The sequence below is a fragment of the Caretta caretta genome, chromosome 9, assembly GCF_965140235.1.
Source record: "Caretta caretta isolate rCarCar2 chromosome 9, rCarCar1.hap1, whole genome shotgun sequence".
In the NCBI taxonomy this organism is placed as follows: domain Eukaryota; kingdom Metazoa; phylum Chordata; order Testudines; family Cheloniidae; genus Caretta; species Caretta caretta.
In genome coordinates this window covers 88897088-88916593 of record NC_134214.1, presented here as the reverse complement: position 1 = coordinate 88916593, position 19506 = coordinate 88897088, and the positions used below count along the sequence as shown (strand labels likewise).

At 39.9% G+C, this 19506-nt stretch overlaps 1 long non-coding RNA gene across 1 annotated transcript; it reads left to right on the top strand.

The window, feature by feature from the left end:
* The first annotated feature begins 1668 nt into the window (after positions 1-1668).
* On the top strand, positions 1669-19225 carry LOC125642667 (uncharacterized). The gene is made up of 3 exons (XR_007358463.2): positions 1669-1915; positions 3772-3869; positions 17066-19225. It is a non-coding gene; the product is annotated as an uncharacterized LOC125642667 (long non-coding RNA).
* The last annotated feature ends 281 nt before the right edge of the window (positions 19226-19506 follow it).

Below are 19506 nucleotides of genomic sequence, written 5' to 3'. Positions count from 1 at the left end.
CTTCAGTTCTTTCCCCATCCTCCATATACAGAATCCAACTAGAACTAAGTATTCAAGAATTTTATTTTACTATTTGCTGGAATCCAACAGGATTTGTCAGAAGTTTCTAGGATTTTCAGTGGCTTTGGAAACATTCCTTTCATCCCTGATAAACAGAGGGGAGATGGTATGTTGGAGATGGTATATTACAACTCGTTTAAACTGTTCTGTCAACTGGATTGAGTCAAGCCCATGGAATATTAGTTACTGATAGTTACAGTTCTACCGTCACTTTTTAAATTAGTGAAAGGTGACAGATCGATAGCCCTCGGAAAGGGAACTATATATTTACAAATACATAGAAGAGATGCAGCGTATGTAGGGCAATGCAAGCAGCCAATTGTTGCAATGTGGACACCTGTTCACTTAGGACCTGGATTGACACCACAAACCCTCTTCATATAGGTTATTCAACAGCCAGCAGATAGTAATGACCTTCAGATACTATCAACCCAGTTCAACCTTGTGGATTAGAAGTGAAAGGCCCCATATTCTTTTACCAATCTTTTGAACCATCCAATTGCTTATCATTGATTTTACTACCAAGACCTGATCCTCAAATCCTAGAAATATGCAGCAACATCACCAGTAGTATCATTTAGAAAAATTCTTTAGTGCAGATTTGACCCTTGGTTATCCCAATTTTTTCAACAGTGTGTGCAAAGGGTCAGTTTATTCCAGAAAACTTCTACAGCGTCTAGTCTGCCAGCAGGCCTCACAGAGCCATTGCATCTTGAAAAGTTGGCAGTGGTGCTGGGGAAACAGCATGACCGGGGGGTGCACAGAACATCCCTTCAACAGCCTTCACCAGCAGGTCTCTCTGGAGCCTCGATTTATAGCCTCTCTACCCAACATATTTAGGGCTGGGCAAAATTTTTCAGATAACTTTTTGTCAAAAAATGCGTAATCTGGTTAACTGAACAATTCACCAAATTGTTTTGGTCAGGGGGAAAACATTCTGAAAAACATTCAAAGAGTTTATTTTTTCTAAATGAAACATTTTGATTTTTTGATTCAAAACAATTTTTTGTTTCAAATTTTACTTCCATTATGTTTATTTAAACATAAAGTGACTCAAACAAAATGAAATGAAACACTGCAGGTCTAACAAAATGTTTAGTTTGATGTGAAATTAATTATTTCATTTTGCTGGGTGGGGGTGGGAATCATGACAACCTGAAACAATTTTCCCCTGATTAATTGATTTATTTTGTTCTACCGTGAACCAAAAAAATTGTAATTCACACAACGCTAATAAGGGGGATCGTGGTGGGAGCTGGCCTCCCCTGGAGATGAGTCCAAACAGATTACTATGGAAATCGCACATTTTTGAACTTGTCAGGTGGCATCTGGCCCCAGATATGATGTATTCATACTGTCTGCCTTTTCCAAATGTCATCACAAAAAACAGTGCCACAGATCTTAGCATCATGTGCTGTGTTCCCAAAAAATCAGCATTCTCAGTCATCAGCATTCGTTTCTAGAGTCTCTTGTATTTTGTTAGCTGACAGTCTGGCTCCTTTAATTCCCTCCTCTTGCTGTCATAACTTCTTTTCAGGTACCTACAGACACAGTATGCTCACCCAGATATTGGGTTTTTCAGTATAACAGTTTTTCAGCAATAGACAAGTTTGATGTACCCAGCTTCCCAAAGCAGTACAAGATTCTCTGGCAAATCCTTTACTATTTTAGAAGATGGCATAAATTGTGTTATGGCTCTTTATTTCTCTCTCTCTTTCTCAGAACAGAGTAGGATTTACAGTTATACAAGTGGCGCATCAAAGGAAATAAAATTCATTTGTCAGATTGTACCTAGCAAGAGAAAAGCAACAGGATTCTTTCTGCGTGTGGGTGTTCTTGGCCTTTTTACAGCAAGGTACATGTTTTTAAAAAAGATTTATACATTGGGGTTCAGGACTCATTCTATTGGAATCATCAGTCTGCATAGACTTGGCATATTTAAACTGTGGAAAATTTCAGGCTGACATTTGGAATGGAGTGAAACTGTTTAAATTGCATTTGAAAGTAAATTTTCCATAGCCCTTTTTTCATCTGCCTACCATGAAGCCAGTGAGCACTATTCTAAGCAGCCTGCAATATGTCTAGCTGAGGAGATGTCAGCCTAAATCCTTCATAGATGGTACACTATATATGCTTTGTTGATTCAATGTACTATATTAAGAAATTCCTTGAACGTTTTGCAGGGGTGAGGCTGTTGAACCTTTTAACAATTATTCTGGGCAGTTTTTCATCGTATTTTATGCTTGTGAGGGGGGAACAACCTCAGGGGACTGTCTCCCAGTACAACTACTGAAAGCAATGGAGTTGCATGGAAATCAGTGGAGCTCTGCCAGCATAAAACTGGAGTATTGCATTAATCTGGTGAGTCGAGTCCCAGATTAGAAATTCTTGGATTCCCAGGTTCACATTCTTTCAGGGTCGTGTCAGCCCAGTGTAGAGCCAGCCATTGAATAACTTGCTGTTTACCGTGTATAGGTACAAAACAACCTCAAACGTTAAGAACTTTGTTTTCCATAGTAAATATGACATGTCATATTCAGTGAGATGGTCATCCCTGGACTTCAGTGTTTCTCCATGTGTAATCACAGACATGAATATTGAATTGATTTTGTTAACTTGGATGAAGTGAGATCTCACTTATTAATTGTAATGGGTTTGAGTTGATTCTTAGGAGTTTTGAGTTCTTAATGTAGGAGCTCTGTGATTCTAGGAACCACATTTACATATCCTCAAACTGTAAATTACTATATTCAAAGCTCTTCAAGAGTCAATAACTCATTTTATTTCTTACTATATCATTCATAAAATATTTTATTTCTCTTTCAGAAACATAGATAATCCTTCATCCATTTTATTTGTCTTGGTGGTGGGGTTTTTAGTGAGCATCTAAAATCTCATTAGTATTTGCAGGTCAGAGAAAATGTTGGAGAACTAAGGGCCTGACCCAACTTCTGTTGAAGACAGTAGAAAGAGTCCCTTTGATTTCAGTGGGAGCTGGGCCAGGCTCTAAATGTTCCGCTATTCCATTCCATTCACTCCGTTCTCAGTTGTATGTATTCTCTTATTTTAATACCGTTCATATGGTACACTGTGCAGTGCTCCAAAACAGGAAGGTGAAGAAGAGGAAGAAGATATTGAACAGGAAGGGTTGGTGATAGAAGCCTATGATGTTCCTAGAGTGAGAATTCTTCTTTATCACAGAACTATTAAACCAAGACAAATTATATAAAACACTTTTTAAATACTATAAGGAGTTCCACTCCCACTTTTAGCTGGAATGTTGTATTCCAAAATAGTAGGAAAGGCATCAAGTGGTTCAAATAGGAGACTGGTAGCCACAAATCGTGGGTTCTATTCCTGGCTCTGCTACAGACTCACTTGTGGCCTTGGGCAAGTCTTTTACGCCTCTGTAAAATGGGGATAAAATAATCAGAGGGATCTTTAGAGATTTAATTAATGGTTGTAAGGTGTTTTCAGGTCCTCTAATGAAAAACAAAACACCATTCAAAGTATTAGCATGAATATACATGTCAGAAAATATTGAACATTGACTTAAGGTTATTGTTTTCTGCATTAAAAATTTTTGATAGAGGCAGGTGATGTCTCGTCTGGAAATGTGTGTGGATTTATAGACATTGTCCTTTAGACAAAGTAACATGGCTCTTTCTCCTGCTTATCTCCAGTCAGTTTACTCAATCTTTCTCTACATAGCTGCAGTCCTTCCTTCTGCAATACTTCAGACTTGGGGGCAGGGAAGCAGACCAGATCCTCAGCAGCAACTAAGCTCCACTGAAGACAATGAGACTAAGGTAATTCCAGCTGAGGATCTGGCCATTCATTTTTTTAACTGTAAACATTGTTTTTGTCTTGAGGGTGGGGAGAGGAAATGTTTGTGTCCTTATACTTAACACACACTGTCTTTCTCTCTCTTTTTCCAACACGTCCCATACTGCAGACTTATCTGCTACCTACTTTTCTCAGGTGGTTGAAAAACCTCTGCTTTTGATGGGCAACGTATCCAAGTCGAGCTTCTCGTGTGTCACTGTTTGTAACGTCGCAGTTACGCTTTCTTTAACTTGACTTTAACAAAACCTTTTGCAATACTCAAAGGGGCAGAGCCTCACCTGTTGTAAATTGACATAGGTTCACCAAAATTCGTGAAGCTTCGACAGCTCACACCAGCTGATCTGTCTGAAAACATTTGTCTCTGTTTTAAGTAGGAGTTCCATGTGAACTGGATTTACTGTAGGGCCTGTAATTTCAGCACTGGTGATTTGTTCTTGAAGGATGCTTCATTGCTGGCCATATGATTTGGATATAAGGCTGTTGCTGGTCAGTAGTTTCCTGACTTCTACAGGAATTTGTTGAAGGGTGCCTTGCTTTTCTTCGTTTCCTTTGGGTGGCAACCTGGCTATTTGAAAATCTAATTTTTCTTGATGAATTATTTAGTGCCCCTTCTGTTTGTGTTACCTCAGGTATTCATTCTGGTGAAATGCCCTTGGAGATGATCACATCAATGTCTTTCTCACTCTTGGTTCCCTAGTACTGCATCTGTTAACAGAACCAGAGCATAGCAGTAGCATGACTCTCAGTTGCACCATGATATAAAGTTTGACAACTCTGATTTTCAGGGTTGTGTTGAAAACCCTTTGTCCTTTCACGGCACAGAACACTCATAAAGATGCTGTGGTCATTTTTACTTTAGTTATCTTACCAGCTTCTGATAATCGGAAACATTTATAATCTCATTATGCACAAAAAATCTTTCAGTTTGATGACTGATACTGTTTGACCCATGACTAACCAGCCTGGTTGCATATTGTAATTAAAAGTCAAGCTCGGAGAGAGAGCACCACTGTACTTTATACTGAATATTTAACTGGTGTCCTTGGCAGGGAGACAGAAACCTGCACTATAGAATTTAAAATGGCCTTCAAAATCAGAAACTATTATCCACAAAAAAGATTTATTCTCAGTTCAGCCATCTATAATTACCATACAACATCAAGCGTCTGTCTATCCTATTTGTTGCCAAGATGTGACTAGGACTATGGTTGTCTTCTCTTTATTTTTATCCCAGGTACTACCACAATACATGTGCTTTGCAAATATAATCATTCCCACCCATTTCAAGCTATTAGCTCTTCAGTATCAGTGTGGCTTTGACACGTGTGCATTGATTTTATTTCTCTCCCTTTAAAGTTTATCAGCAAACCTGAAATGGAAGTATTTTGTGTGTGTTTTTAGCAATAGCTATTACTTTCATAGCGTATGAGGCCAGATGGGACCACTATGATCATCCAGTCAGAACTCCTGTATGGATGACTGGGTGCAGGAGCACTTCCTTGTCTCCAGGACAACAAGTGGTTAACACAAGTATACTTCCCCATCCTCTTCAGCAGGTGCACTGGAAAAAGGTGTATAAGGCCCAAATCCACAAAACTACTACTGAGTGCAAGGGACAGGACTACATGACCTCTCGAAGTCCCTGCCAGTCCTCTGATTCTACTAAGGTGCCTAAGTCTTAGATGTAGGCACTTAACTCCCAGTTTTACTCACCACAGAGATTTACAACACCCCTGCTTGGCACCTGAACTCACTAAGCCCCTAAATTTTGACTGTAAACATTCCCTAGACTCATGTGTGCTGCTGCTTCCCTCCAGATGTCCAGGTGCCTATCTCTCGCCTAAGCCCTAGTGCGATCCCTGAATCAAAGGAAAATAGGTAAAGAAGCACTTATCTGAGCCGAGGAGCCCAGTCAGGTAGGAACATTCAGAAGCTGCCTGCTGGATCAGGTCCCATTCAAAAGCTGCCTGGCAGTGCCCAGTTTTTAGCCCAGTGGTTAGAGCACTCACCTGGGATGTGGGAGACCAAGTTTAAGTCCCCCCTCTCTGCCAGAGGGGGAGAAAGGATTTGAAAAGGAGTCTTTTACCCTCCAGGGGTGTGCTGTCATAGTTAGGCATTGGGCAGAGAAAGAAAATTACAGTATGGTCTGGTAGATAGTGTACACATACGGGAGGTGGGAGATCCAGGCTCCAGTCCCCCTGCACCAATGACTTTAATTACTTTTACACACTGGAGCAACAAGCCTGGTGAAAACACAGCCTTTGTGTAACACATCGTGTACTCAGATCGGAGATTGTTTTTAAGATAGTGGTTTGATAATTACCAGGTATAATAGACCAGTGATGGCTGTTTCTAAGGCCTGGATCCATAAAGGGCACAGCAATCCTATCTCCTAGGTGAGTGCCTTAGCCAGGAGGCTGCTGAGTGATTTACACATACACTCTCTCTGGCCAAATGACTATTTAAGTATTTATCCAAATTGGAACATGTGAGGGGGCGTTAGCCCCACACTGGCCAGGAAGGGGTTAATAGAGCCCTAGGCTGCAAAAAGCAGCCAGTAGGAGAGGGACTGTGAGGAGCGGCCACTTAAGGCCCAGCAGGCCAATATAAACAGAGCTCCAGGGCAGAGCAGGGTGAATAGCTGCCTGGAACTCAAGGAGGGAAGACTGTGTCTGGTGTAGGCTGCTAACACCTTGGACAGAGCAATGCAGGCAGGAACCCAAGGCAAATAGAAGGAGTTCTGGACGGGCTGCTGAGACTGAGGAGTGTACTGGGGCCATGGGAAAGTAGCCTGGGGAGACATAGCAGTAGGGAAAGTAATTTGAGGGGCAGCAGGAGACTGCAATCCACAGGGTCCCTGGGCTGGGACCTGGAGTACTGGGCAGGCCTGGGTCCCACCCACTCGCCACTGGGAGAAGGACAGGATAATTGACTGCCGTCACCACTGGGTTAGTATCTGGACTAGAAGCTAAACTACCCAGGAAGGGGGGGAACACGGAGAGTGACATGGCTGGCGGGCCGAGTCACGAAGAGGATGCTGCAGTTCCTGACACTACAAGAGGGGCTGCAAGCTGGCTGCGGAAAAGGAGCGACAGGGTGCTGACTGCGGATGGGTTGTCAGCCTCCAGCTAATCCCAGAATGACCAGGAGGAGGTGCCAGTCCGGCGGAGAGTGACGTACTCTGTGACAAACAGCTTCAACAGGAGAGACTGAGGGAACCCTACATCAGACTATCCCATAGCCCAGTGGTTAGGAGAACTGGGAGACCCTGTTCAAATCCTTTCACCTCATTAGGCAGAGAAGGGAATAGAACCTCAGCCTTCCACATCTTGGGTCAGAGTGCTCTAATCACTGGGCTAAAAGTCATAAGGGAGTTGGCACCACCTCCTCCTCCTCCTCTTCCAGTCATATCGTGCGGAGTGAGACAGGTGCCTGACTTATTCTCTTAAGAAATGACTTAGTCACCTAAGCTGCGTGATTCCTGGAGAGGGGTTCCCAGCTGTGGATTGCAAGCAGAGAGAGGTGCCTAACTCTGTGAGAGGGGTGCGACTTAGGACACACCCCTGTTGGCAGCATCTTTCATTGGCTAGCTTAGGCAAGGAACTGCCAAGCATGCTGGCTTTTGTAGCTCACTTTCTTGGGTGCCTACCTCTCTCAATGCATTGTACGGGGAGCTTAGGTGCCTAGTTCAGGCATTGAAGATTTCACTGTTGCTCCAGTGATTTTCTAGGCACCTAAAAGTGTTGCAAAGCTAAGCATTGCAATACCTAGGTCCCTTTGTGGATCTGGGCCTAAGATACCTGGGACTGAATGCCTTAAGTGCATGCTTAGTTTTACTCATGTGAGTAGCCCCATTGTCTTCAGTGAGATTATCCATGTGGATAAAGTTAAGCACATGTTTATGTGTTTGCAGGACTGGTCCCTTAATTTGCTTACTTCTTGTAAACATTACCCTTTAGGGAAAAGACCTCTCCGATTCCAACAGTACTCTTTCTGCCAAGCCATTTCACCAACTTACAGTATATATTTTGTTTCGATTCTTTGTTTTCAGCTACTGAATTTCACACCACAACTTGGGGGAAAGACTTTATTATTCTTTTTAAAAATGCAGGATATTCAACAAACATTTCCCTTCAACATCACGGACCATGTTCTAGGAGGTTGTGAGCAACTCCTGACAGGTGTTGAGTGTGCTGCTAACCTGAAGGGGAGTTACTGATTCACAACAGTTTGCAAGATCAGCCCCTATCTGTACAAGCTTTCTCTCCTTGGATTCAACCAAAGAAATTCCTCAGTCTATAACCAGATACAATTTCCTTCTCTTTTTCCCCATATGAGAACATATAAACATGGGGCAGCAAATCCCCTCCCCCCCGGCCCTTCGAGTTTCCTTCAAAACTCTAAAGAAAAGAAGAAACAAAAACCTTGGTAGTTTTTGTAGCTCTTTACAAATGACCTTTTCCTCTGAAGTGGACCATCTGCATTTTGGGGAATATTAAAGATCATCCATATGATGATCTTTGTCTACATAAGCAACAGCATCAGAAGAAATGGTGGCAACAGCTTTTTGACCATTAGTATCAGAATCCTCCACATAAAATATCAGAGGTTATACTATATTTCCTCATGAATACAAGTAGTCTGCAATGAGCTGAGTCCTCCACCTGCCTGGTGCTTGTTCCTCTCTGATGGACCGCAACCTTGTCGTGATGGAGAGGCTTGCGTGAACTCAAGACCCTCAGAGCTACATCGTCTGGAGCTTTCATACCCCTGGAAGGTTCCCCCTTGGTGAGCAGGCCTGAGGCGAGGTTCCTGACTAACCACGGTCCAAACTTCACAAGACCCCAGTGGTGGATCAGGCACATACAGAGGACCTTTTAGTACTCTGCGGCTGTGAAGGTGGATAAGGGCTGCAGCAGGAGGGAGGCCTCTGGTTGTCTTGGATCTCCTTGCCACTGGGTCAGAGTTTTTCTCCTGTCAAGTCTCATGTGGTTACCACCTGCGCACCGGTTTCCCCACGTTAAAAGATTTCACGCGTAGGCCTCTGCCAAATGGCTCACACCCACACAAAGCCCTGCGGTGATGGATGAGTGGCAATGAAGACAGGAGCAGTGATTTCCGGGAGTCTTTAGTCACAAATCTGTATGCAGGCGGCAGCCGTGGAACAGTCATCTTGTGCTTGGATGAGACAGAAGTGCATTTCAGCAGCAGCGGCTGTGACTGAACAGGGCCTTTTTAGGATCCCCTCTGCTCACCCCAAATGGGGAAAAGATGACACAAACATAGGCTGTCTCACACTCTTCCAACTGGATGGCCGCATCCAGTGGGATCACTCAACTCTGCGGCCAAAACAAGCTGGGAGGACTCGGGGTGGAACAGAACACAGCGGTGCCACACCATACACCAAGCCACAGCTCACTTTGTGGAGAACAGACGTGCTCATGAGACAGAGAAGCGACAAAGGAGGAAAGAAAGGGCACAACAGTCCAGCCAACAGCTACGTCTCCTCCAAGATTATACCCATCACTTCTGTGGGAAAATCTGCGGGGCACTAATTGGGCTCCTCAGCCACTTAAAAACCCACCAATGACCCCCATTGGCAGACATCATCCTTGCATCGAGGAATAACCAAAGAAGAAGAAGCTTGTTGTAGATTGGGTCCTAAAAAGGGGCAGTTTCTTTCCATGGTTGTAAAAATGGATTGCACTCTGACAAATAAAGAAACCAAATGCAGAACCAAATAAATTTGATACAGGACCAAATAAATACTATGTAATGACTTGCTAAAATATGTTGAAAAAATATTTTTTTTCTACTTCTCTGCTGTTATTTGTAAGGGTCTTTCCAGCAAAAAAAGAAATGGACTTTACAGAGGAAACAGTGACAGAATATACACACAGTGATGTCAGATGTACAAAGAAAAACAGGCTTTTTTATTTTTTTGCCTGTTCCTTTCAGTTATAGTAATTTTAAGTACTTCTTGAAGCTACTAGTAGCTACAGAATTTTCTAATTGATGGTGTCTTTTTAATTCTGCTGGCACAGAAGTTCAAGTTAAGAGTGGTCAGTGTTTATAACATAGACCCAAAATTAAGGGACAACCAGGAATTGAAAGGCAAGTTCTTTGCTGGAATAAATGCCTCCCCCCCTTTTTTTTTTAAGGAGCTTATTTTCTTTGGTTAATTTTAGGTTTCCAGCCTTTATGACTATTAGGAGAAACCAGATGGTATTGATATTTTGCCCACTTTTATCTTTGGTAACTGTTCAGTTTTTGTCATGAAAATGTGCAGTAAACTTTGTCATTTATGCAATTTTTAAACTTTATTTTCTTGATTTAGTTACAAAAGTATAAGCCTGTTTTTCCATGAATATCCATGCTTTTACTTCTAAGTGATGAAAAATACCCAGTTTATAATGATACATCCAATGAATAGTAGGGTCCAGAATTAAATTTACAAGTACATTAGAATTCAAGCATCAACAATGCAACTAGACACAACCGCAAAAGGCAACAGAGAACTCTGCATAGGTGTGGTTAGCTTATAAACTATTTGTTGTTCCTCAGGGTCATTAAATATTTTTGATGTGTTAGTGTATCTTTTTAGTAGATTGATACAAGTAGATGAAATCAATAATAACAACCTTTCCTCTCTGCCATAAACCATGCCAGATTGTAGAAGATTCCTAAAGAGAAAAAATTAAGGAAACCGTGTCCAATCGGAACAGTAAATAAGACAAACAACGATATCCAATACAAAATACATTATTCAGTTTATAGAATATCAGATGCTACAACAGATAGACTAGACTATATACAGTCCCAACCCTTCTCTGAACATTTCTCCTCCAGCTCTACACACATTTGTCTTTCTTTTGCCTTGTTTTTTTCTAATAGGTACATGCATCACTGATATCATGTCTGAAAACCGTAAAGACTCATTCAGGAGAATTACCCTGATTATTGTTGGTAATAGCAGGAAAGCTGTTCTCATTTAGTCTGTTTTGGTTTCTAATACTACTTATTCTCTATACCAATACTGACTTGGACTCTTAATACATTCCCTGGGTGGCGTACCCGAGTCCATTTATCCACTGACGCTTTAAAATCTTCCACACCCCTATCTGGATCTATGCTGGTTATGTGATATATATGTACCTCATGAACCTTGTAACCGATACTTGCAATCCTCCATAACCCAAGCCCGACCCCAAGAGGTACAATACCTTCCCTCTTAACTTGTGTAAATTTGATTTTAAACATTAACTTTCATAAAATTGTTAAATCTCTTGATTCCTTTGTGTTGTGTCTCTGTCCTGACATGTTCATAAAACATCAACCTAAAAACATACACAATAGATTGGATGGCAGCGAGAATCTGGGAAGCAGTAAAGCTATGAGAGACCTACAGGCAATAGTGAACAGTAAATTAGATTTGAGTTTGTAATGAATATGATAGCCTGAAAGATAAATGCAACATTGCATTGGGCAGAAAGTGACAGAGCAGAGGTGTGACCACTCTGAGAATATGGCATACAATTCTGGGTACTGTACAACTGGAAAGCTGTTAGGATTTTATGTGGACGCAGCTTACCAGCTTTTAGAAACACTTTTGCTTAGGGTTTCCTATAATCTTAATGTATTTAGCTCTAAACACATTTTCTACTTGTTCAGACTTCTAGTCAGTGCATGGATTTTTGCCTCATTTCATTCTTTATCACGGCTGGACTCTCCAACATCATTTCGTCTTTGGCCTTCTTCATGAGAGTCAATCTCCTCATGAATGTTTGTGCCTTGTTCGCCTTTCCATTCACTTTAGGAGATTAAAGTCTCCACTTGTTCTTCAGGTTCTGAATGTTTATTCCCATGTCTGCATTTTCTCAGGCTTCTTTCCTAAGGTATTTCCAGCATTTCTTGGATCAGTGATTGAATGATGGCTGCAGGGAAAAGAGAGATCTCAGGAGGGCAAATGTTATTGAAACTATGACCCAGCCTTCCTGTGCAGTGTGCTCATCACATCCCACTCTGATGCAGGCTGTGACTTTTAAAGGCATAATGTAGTCCTGAACCTTAATTCTGATATCAATTGTCATCTAAAGGTTAGAGCATCTGTAAAAGACTTCTGGTTATAACTGAGATACTTTTGCACTTGTATACCAGTTTGTGATCATTGTCTAAGAAATAGGTATGTAGATGGGTAGTTTGATGGGGTACGTAGATTGATTCATGGTTTTCCCTTTTTGGCTTTACCACTGTTACACTCACACTTGAGACCCCGGCTGTAATCTTGATAAATGTCAAAAAGCTATTTGACAAGGTAGAGTGGGAATTCAGTCATTAAATTTGGCCAAAAAGTCTTCAAAAACTGAGTATTATTTTGATGTTTGCAGTGTTGTTGTAGCCATGTTGGTCCAGGATATTAGAGAGACAAGGTGGGTGAGATAATATCTATTATTGGATCAACTTCTGTTATTGAAAGAGAAAAGCTTTCAAGCTACGCAGGTGTGATGTCTGCTAAGAGCAGAGCAGCTTGAAAGCTTGTCTCTTTCACCAGCAGAAGGTAGTCCAATTACCTCACCCACCTTTTCTCTCTATTATTTTAATGCAAACTTTAAACTGATACTTTTGGCCATGAACTAATAAAAGAGCTATTCAGAACTCATCTTTTAACTAACTGCTAGAGGCAGGCAGAATTGTTCTCTTTCCCCCTTTATTTATTGGCTCATAATAAAACCTCTAGAAGAAGGATCAGCCTATCATAATGGAAATTTGTCAAGCTAAGGTGTTGCATTGAGTCTTAATACACAGTGCACAGAAGAAAATAATGATTATAGATATAGATATAGATATATACACACCTATGCCCTTACCTCATCCTTACCTCAAGAATATTACCAAGTACCCGAGAACATTCTAGCCTGGTTATAAATAAATAAAGACATTTATTTCTTAATAATAGTAAGAGCTTCCCACAACTGGTCAGGCTTTCTAATTATACTCTATTCTTTTTTTTTAAATGTATATTATTCCTGTTATAAATCAAGAATATTGTCTTTGACTCTATTCTACTGTCTAGGAAGGATTTTCCTCTTTTTTTCTTCTGCTTCCTTAAATCTAATTTGTTAAATTAAAATTAATATTTTATAAGAAATGTTATGCTTTTAAACATTTTCTTTGAAAATTTTCCAGTGGGATTTTAAACAAACATTGATAAAATAGTTTAGAAATTGGTGTGGAAAAACAATTGAGCCTGAATTAGATACATGTATCAGTAGGTTCACTTTAAGATCCTCTTAAGGCTTTGGTGCAGTTTCAGTCAGATTAGTGGGGCTGTAGGGTGAGACAAATTGTCAAGACTTTTCTGAAATACCCAATTACCTCTGTTTAAGCATCAGAATTTTACCATTTCATAACCTCTGTACTTTTTATGGGCCTTTCTTAAAGGCTGAATATCTAAGGAAATAGAATAGCTACTGTATTTGATTAAGCACCTTCTTCAAGTATAAAAAGGACAGTAGACAAATGATCATGCCTCCAATACTTCATTTTGGTATGGTCATAACTTAGCAGGTATTTAGTAATCCAGCATGCAGAGACTGAAAAGAGGTCAGTCTCCTAACCCTAAATCACCTTTATGGTAATGGAAGTTTTTGTTCTTTTATTCAATTACAAGGCAAATTCCCAGTTCTGTAGAGGTCAATTCTTTCATTATTTACCACTTTGGTATGATTTAGGTGCTTTACACATCTCTAAAGCCTTGGAGTTAAAAAAGTTATTTCATAACCAGCCCATCAGAAGAAAAATCCATTTCTCTACAGTATAGTCTTTCATCTTCTCCATTTCCAAATCTAACAACATTCTAAGACATAATTGGAAGACCAGTTCACTTTTCAGTTCCCATGGAAGAAATTTAGAACAGGAAATAAATCTGTTAAAACCAGTATCAGATAAAGTCATCATTTTGATCTTTTATTTTCTGTTAGCAGTGCTCAGGAGTAAATATAGGAAAGGAAGGTCCCAAAACATTCCCTGCTTGTGACAGATATTCGCAATTAATGTAGTAAGATTAATACAATCTAGTATAAGATGCAGGCATTCCCATCACTTGTTTGCTCTCTCACACACAAATATATATTTTAAACAAAGTAAAACTTGCATACATTTCAAAAATGATTTCCCTATGTGGTTTCCCCCCCTCAAATATAGCATGTAAGTATCATACAAGCTCCCATGTATAAACCAACCTTAGATTTTTTTCAGGACAGCTGTACTTGACATCCAATTTTCTCCTGAAACACAGGAAGGGTATTAACTATTTACTTATTGAACAGTGGCAGTATGCTTGGTTCTGTACATGCAGTTGAAGACCCAGACTGACATACAGAATTGCCATTGTCAGCTATTTACTGTGCACAACAAGTTTTGTGAGTCCTACAAAATCAAGGAACTATGATACATATTCTTGAGTGCCACCTACTGCCATCTTGTCTAATGACTATTTACATGTATATGGATATTGAGCACTCTTGTAGCAGGTAAATTATTAATTTCCACTGGAACATTCAGTGCCTTGAAAAAAATAATCTGAGTTAAATATCTATCACCATAAAGAAATTGCTAATTTGCCTAAAGAAGAGCTGAGACAGGTGAAAACCCTTTGGTTGCCTCTAAACATAAGTGCCCACCTGTCTGCAGGTAGATTAGATTTGGTTCCAACTAACTGTTTTTTCCAATGTTAATGGGAAGCAAAAGTATCAAGCATTGTTTGTTCTTCATTCCCATTACAACAGTGGAAGTTTGGAGACTTACATTGCAGCTGTTCAGAGTACCTAAGGGTAGCTTAGAGAGACCTAGAAGGCCGTTAATATGAAAGGGGGTACTTGCCAGATGGCACATCTATGTGTTCATTTTTGCAGTTGTGAGGCAAGTTGTGAAAGGCTTAACCCATTGCAAGCTATGCCCTTTACAAATACCATTGGACCAGTGAAAATTAAGATCATATTTGCCATGAAATCACAATAGAGATTTCACGGGTGCAAATTAATTACTCTTCTTCATGAAAACTGTAGCCTATTATAGAATACAGAAAGTAAGCAGATTGTAACTTTGCATTATGTAGAAGACATGAATCAGTTGTTGACATAACTGCAAACTAGAGTACTTCTTCTCATCATTGGGTGGTCAGCCTTGACCACTATATTTTCACCACTACATTGTGTGAGAGAATGGGTTAGAATAGTTTACCCTACCATTCTTTAATTGCTTGCCACTGGAAATAGCTTTAACCTTTTCTTTCCAAATACCCCTAATATTAAATGACTCATGATATGTTGATTTCTCCCATTTTCTCACAGCTCTCTGTTTTAAACTTAAAGAAGCTTGCATAAGACTCATGGGAGCTCCTATTATCCTGACTTACCAAGTTATCACTGATGTTGTATGAACAATGCTAGGAAGGCAATGCAGAAGGGGAGTCTTAGAGTATGTCTACATTAGGGAAAAAAGTATATTTTACAGTGTCATAGCTAGACCAGCTAAACTGATGTAAGGCCTACACTATTAGCTATCATGTTGTAAAAACAACCCTTTTTCCTACTGTAAACAGGGCCTTAGAGGCAGCCATTGCTGGCCTATAATACATGGCATTTATCGAACCATTACTTAACTCTTAAAATAATCTCCTATCTGTACACTATTCCTGATTGCACATTGCTAGGAGTGTTCAGAGTGGTGCACAATTGTGTTTTCATCATGCTTGCTGCTTTTAACTGAAGGTATGATCCAAAACCCATTAAAATCATTGGGAGTTTTTCTATTGATTTCAATGTTCTTTGGATCAGGCCTATAGTGAGATTGATGAATAATGTCTGTATCAATTCATAATATTCTTATTGAGATTACTATGCATGTTTACTAGATTTATGGTCTGATCACTAATTTAAACAAGCCAATCAGGTGTTTTAAAAGAAGCCCCAGTATCTTGGCGCTGCAGTGATAGAGTGATAGAGTTCATAACGATATGCAAACAGGGTAATAAATCATCAGACAATATCTTACCATCATATTGAAATATTTGATTTGCAATTACTGAAAGGAATCATCCTACTTATTCTGCCATAGTTTCAACTACATTAGTAATGAACAAAAACAAAGCACCGCTCTGCCAAACAGGAACGGCACTGAACAAATCAGATAATGGTATATGTACATTATTACCCGTATTTTTTCTTCTGTAGTGATCTAGCTATTAGGTAACATAGCAGGCAGAGAGATGAAGAATCTAGTATAAAAGATCTTTAGCTTAAGAATACTTCCACCTTGGACACACCCCTTTTATGCAAAACACACCCAGCTTTCCTACTTATGTCAGCCCCTTCCCACCACAGCGGTGCAAAAACAACACAGTCTCTGGGGGTAACTTTCCTTCCACATGCACTTCCACCTCTTCTGTGCTTGGCACATCCATATACATGTAGCACAATCCAATACAGAATGTGAATCATTAATTATAGGGGCATATAAATGTCATTTAGAAGGTGGTCCATTATATTACACCCTCATCTCTAGGCATCCCAGTGCTTAATAAAATAGACTAATCATATTATGTCCTCCCAGTGTATTAAAAATACTTCATACTCTGCTTTGCCTATCCCAGTAGTTTCTACTCCTTTTTCTGCTAGTGAAGTGACCTCGATATATGACTTCATTTTGTCAGAGCCAGGGCAGGAGGAAGCTTTCATTAATCTTTTTATCTGAAGCCATTCATTTGGATTTGAAAGTGTGCTCCCTAACAAAAAATTCATACTTTTTTATCTGTGTTCTAAGGCAGGTATGGGATGTTAAAAAACAGGTTAGCTATGGTACAAAGCAATGTGATTTTTTTGCCACACCCTTAACTGTGTAAATTAAGCACAGCTAAGTCAATGAAAGGTGGAATAATTAGTTGTAAAGCATCTGCAGATTACTCAGACTGAAACCAGAAATTTAATCTATTCAGCTAAACGCCTGAAAGCCCAACTGGAGGCAGAGAGACAGCTGCACATGTCACCGCTGCAGTAAACAAATATGTTCTTCAGAGGCTGCAACTGACTGAATCAGCACTTTCCTAATGTCATGCCTGACAGAGGACATCCCTGGCATTCACCTCATTGTCCCCTTTTAGGGTTCTGTGATTCAGAAGCAACGCGATGATGATGTGGAAATATGTGCTCGGAACCTGAGTCAGCAGGACTCCCAGTTTGCAGCATTTTAAATAAGAGAGACTCCACATGGTCATGTGAGTGCACAAGAGACCGAGCTGTTCAAGTCATTGCATGTACCTCCGCAAAGAGATGACTAATAGTGTAACATTTAATAAACAGGTGGGATGGGATTTCCCCACGTATCTGTACCTTTCCCTGTACTATGGAGCCCCAACCGATCACAATACTTACTGAAAAGATGAAAGCCGTGGCAGATGCATCCTGACAATTCAATCAGGGACCCCAGAGATAGTCTTTGGTGCATTATTAACTCTCCACACAATTCTACATTTAGTTGGTGATTCTTTACCAAAAAAAATATTGAAGTAAAATGGAGAACTCCTATAGAAAAGTTGAATTCCTGTGTAAATTATAACTTTGGGTACAGGGTATAATATTAGAGATTAAGATAAATTACTTTTTGTAGTCCACAACATTTTACATTGTCTCTCAGAAGGCTACATTATTATTATTATTGCAGTAATACACACGTCACCAACAGGCGCAGGGCCCCATTGTGCTAGGCACTGTACAAATATATGGAAATATACGATCTTTCCCCATGAAGAGTTTACAATCGAACTTCTAACTTGATTTGTACCCTGGGTCAACACCATTCACTGGCTCAGGTTATTTGCTAAGTGCCTCTAAGTGGACCTGTGTGGTGTCAGTTTGATGATCTTTAACACATTGGAAAAAAGGGAAATACCGTAGCAAGTGTATTTGCATCTCCATGAAATCCAGCATCTCCAAACTCAGGCACAGGCCTCTAGCACTTGAGCTCCAGCAGTAACTCTCACTAGCTGGTAGTAGTTATCCTCCATGTGGACTAGCTAGCAGAGAGAGACAAGGCACACTTTGTCTGCACAGGTGTGTAAAGAAGCTGCTGTGTCGCGCCCAGACATATTCAAGTACTTACAATAAATATAACAAATGAAATTCAATTAAAGCTATCCCTAAAACCAGTAGGTAGGCTTATCTCATAGGGTATTATCTCAGAGGTGATTCTGCTGGGTGATTTATATACCATAAGAATCTAAAACCATCAATATTCCATAGAAAAATGAACACCAGAGTTTTAACATCTCTGATCAGCAGAATCTAAGGGAAGCAAATCATCTGCAAAGACTCAGGGTTCAACTGATATTTTCAATTGCATTTATCATTCTCTTTAAGGTGTGATTATTTTTACCCTGTATTCCTTGCAATATACCATCTATTTCTATAGTTTCTTTTTAATTTCAAATAACTTCAGACCTGGTGTAAGTGGGTGCAGCTCATTGGCCCATTGTGTAACAAAGACTGAAGCACAGACAAGTGTATCTTGTCTTTATTTTGGGGAGCAGAGCCTAGCACTTTCACTGGGCAGCAATCCCTAATAATCCTCCTGACACACCAGCTCTTCTTCCTGGTAGTGTTCACTTGCTTCTGAACTAACATCCTGTTAAAGTTGCATACCTGCAACAGCTTTACTCTCAGACTTTGAACTCTAGATGAAAGTCATTCCCCTGCACATAGGATACAGGATTAAATTCACCATTAACCTTGCAAATTCCACCCTGTTTTTTAATTAGATCAGTAGCAAACAAGAAACTGTCCCTTGCACAATTCTGTGTTAAGCTCATGTTGAGATTTTGGGAATAAAACTTTGCCCCGGTATCGCTGAGATTTTAAATGTTAAACAACCTTAATGTTCTTCTCTGGCAACATTTTTCAGAGGTCAACTCATTATACCACAACTCATGCAGAGAAAGATGATGAAAAGTTATGGTAAAAGAAAGGACTGGATGACAAACAGAGGTATCCCAATACCATTTGGCATCACTAAATCAATTTAAGTCTCTTGTGTAATTTGATCGGTTTTTACAAGCCTTGTCAGGTGCAAAACAGTTAAATTGCCTTAGTATTTGATGGATATTTACTGTGTGTGGATTTTTTTATTTGACAGTTGCATGTGATTTATGGATTAAGGCAAGAGTAATGCAGAGCATCTTAAATCACATTGGAGTATTGTGCTAAGTCATGTAGTGCTGATGTATATGCTAGTTGATAGTATTTCTTAATTGTGCTTGTTAAAATGTATTTTAGAGGTATGTGTCAAGCATAAAACATAAATAGATATCTCCTATACATGAATAATAAATATTGCCTCATTCATAAATATATCTTGCCTACCAAAAGTCCATAAGAAAATACAACATCCCAGTAGCAGTCTGTTTGATTCCCAGAAATAAGTTTCCAGATGTTCGGTTTGTGTCTCTCTTAGGGTTTTCTATATTGCCTACACAGATATCATATATTATATCTGCACTATGAGGTCCCTAGTGTTCTTGTGCTAGCAGCTTGATATTCTGCCTCATGT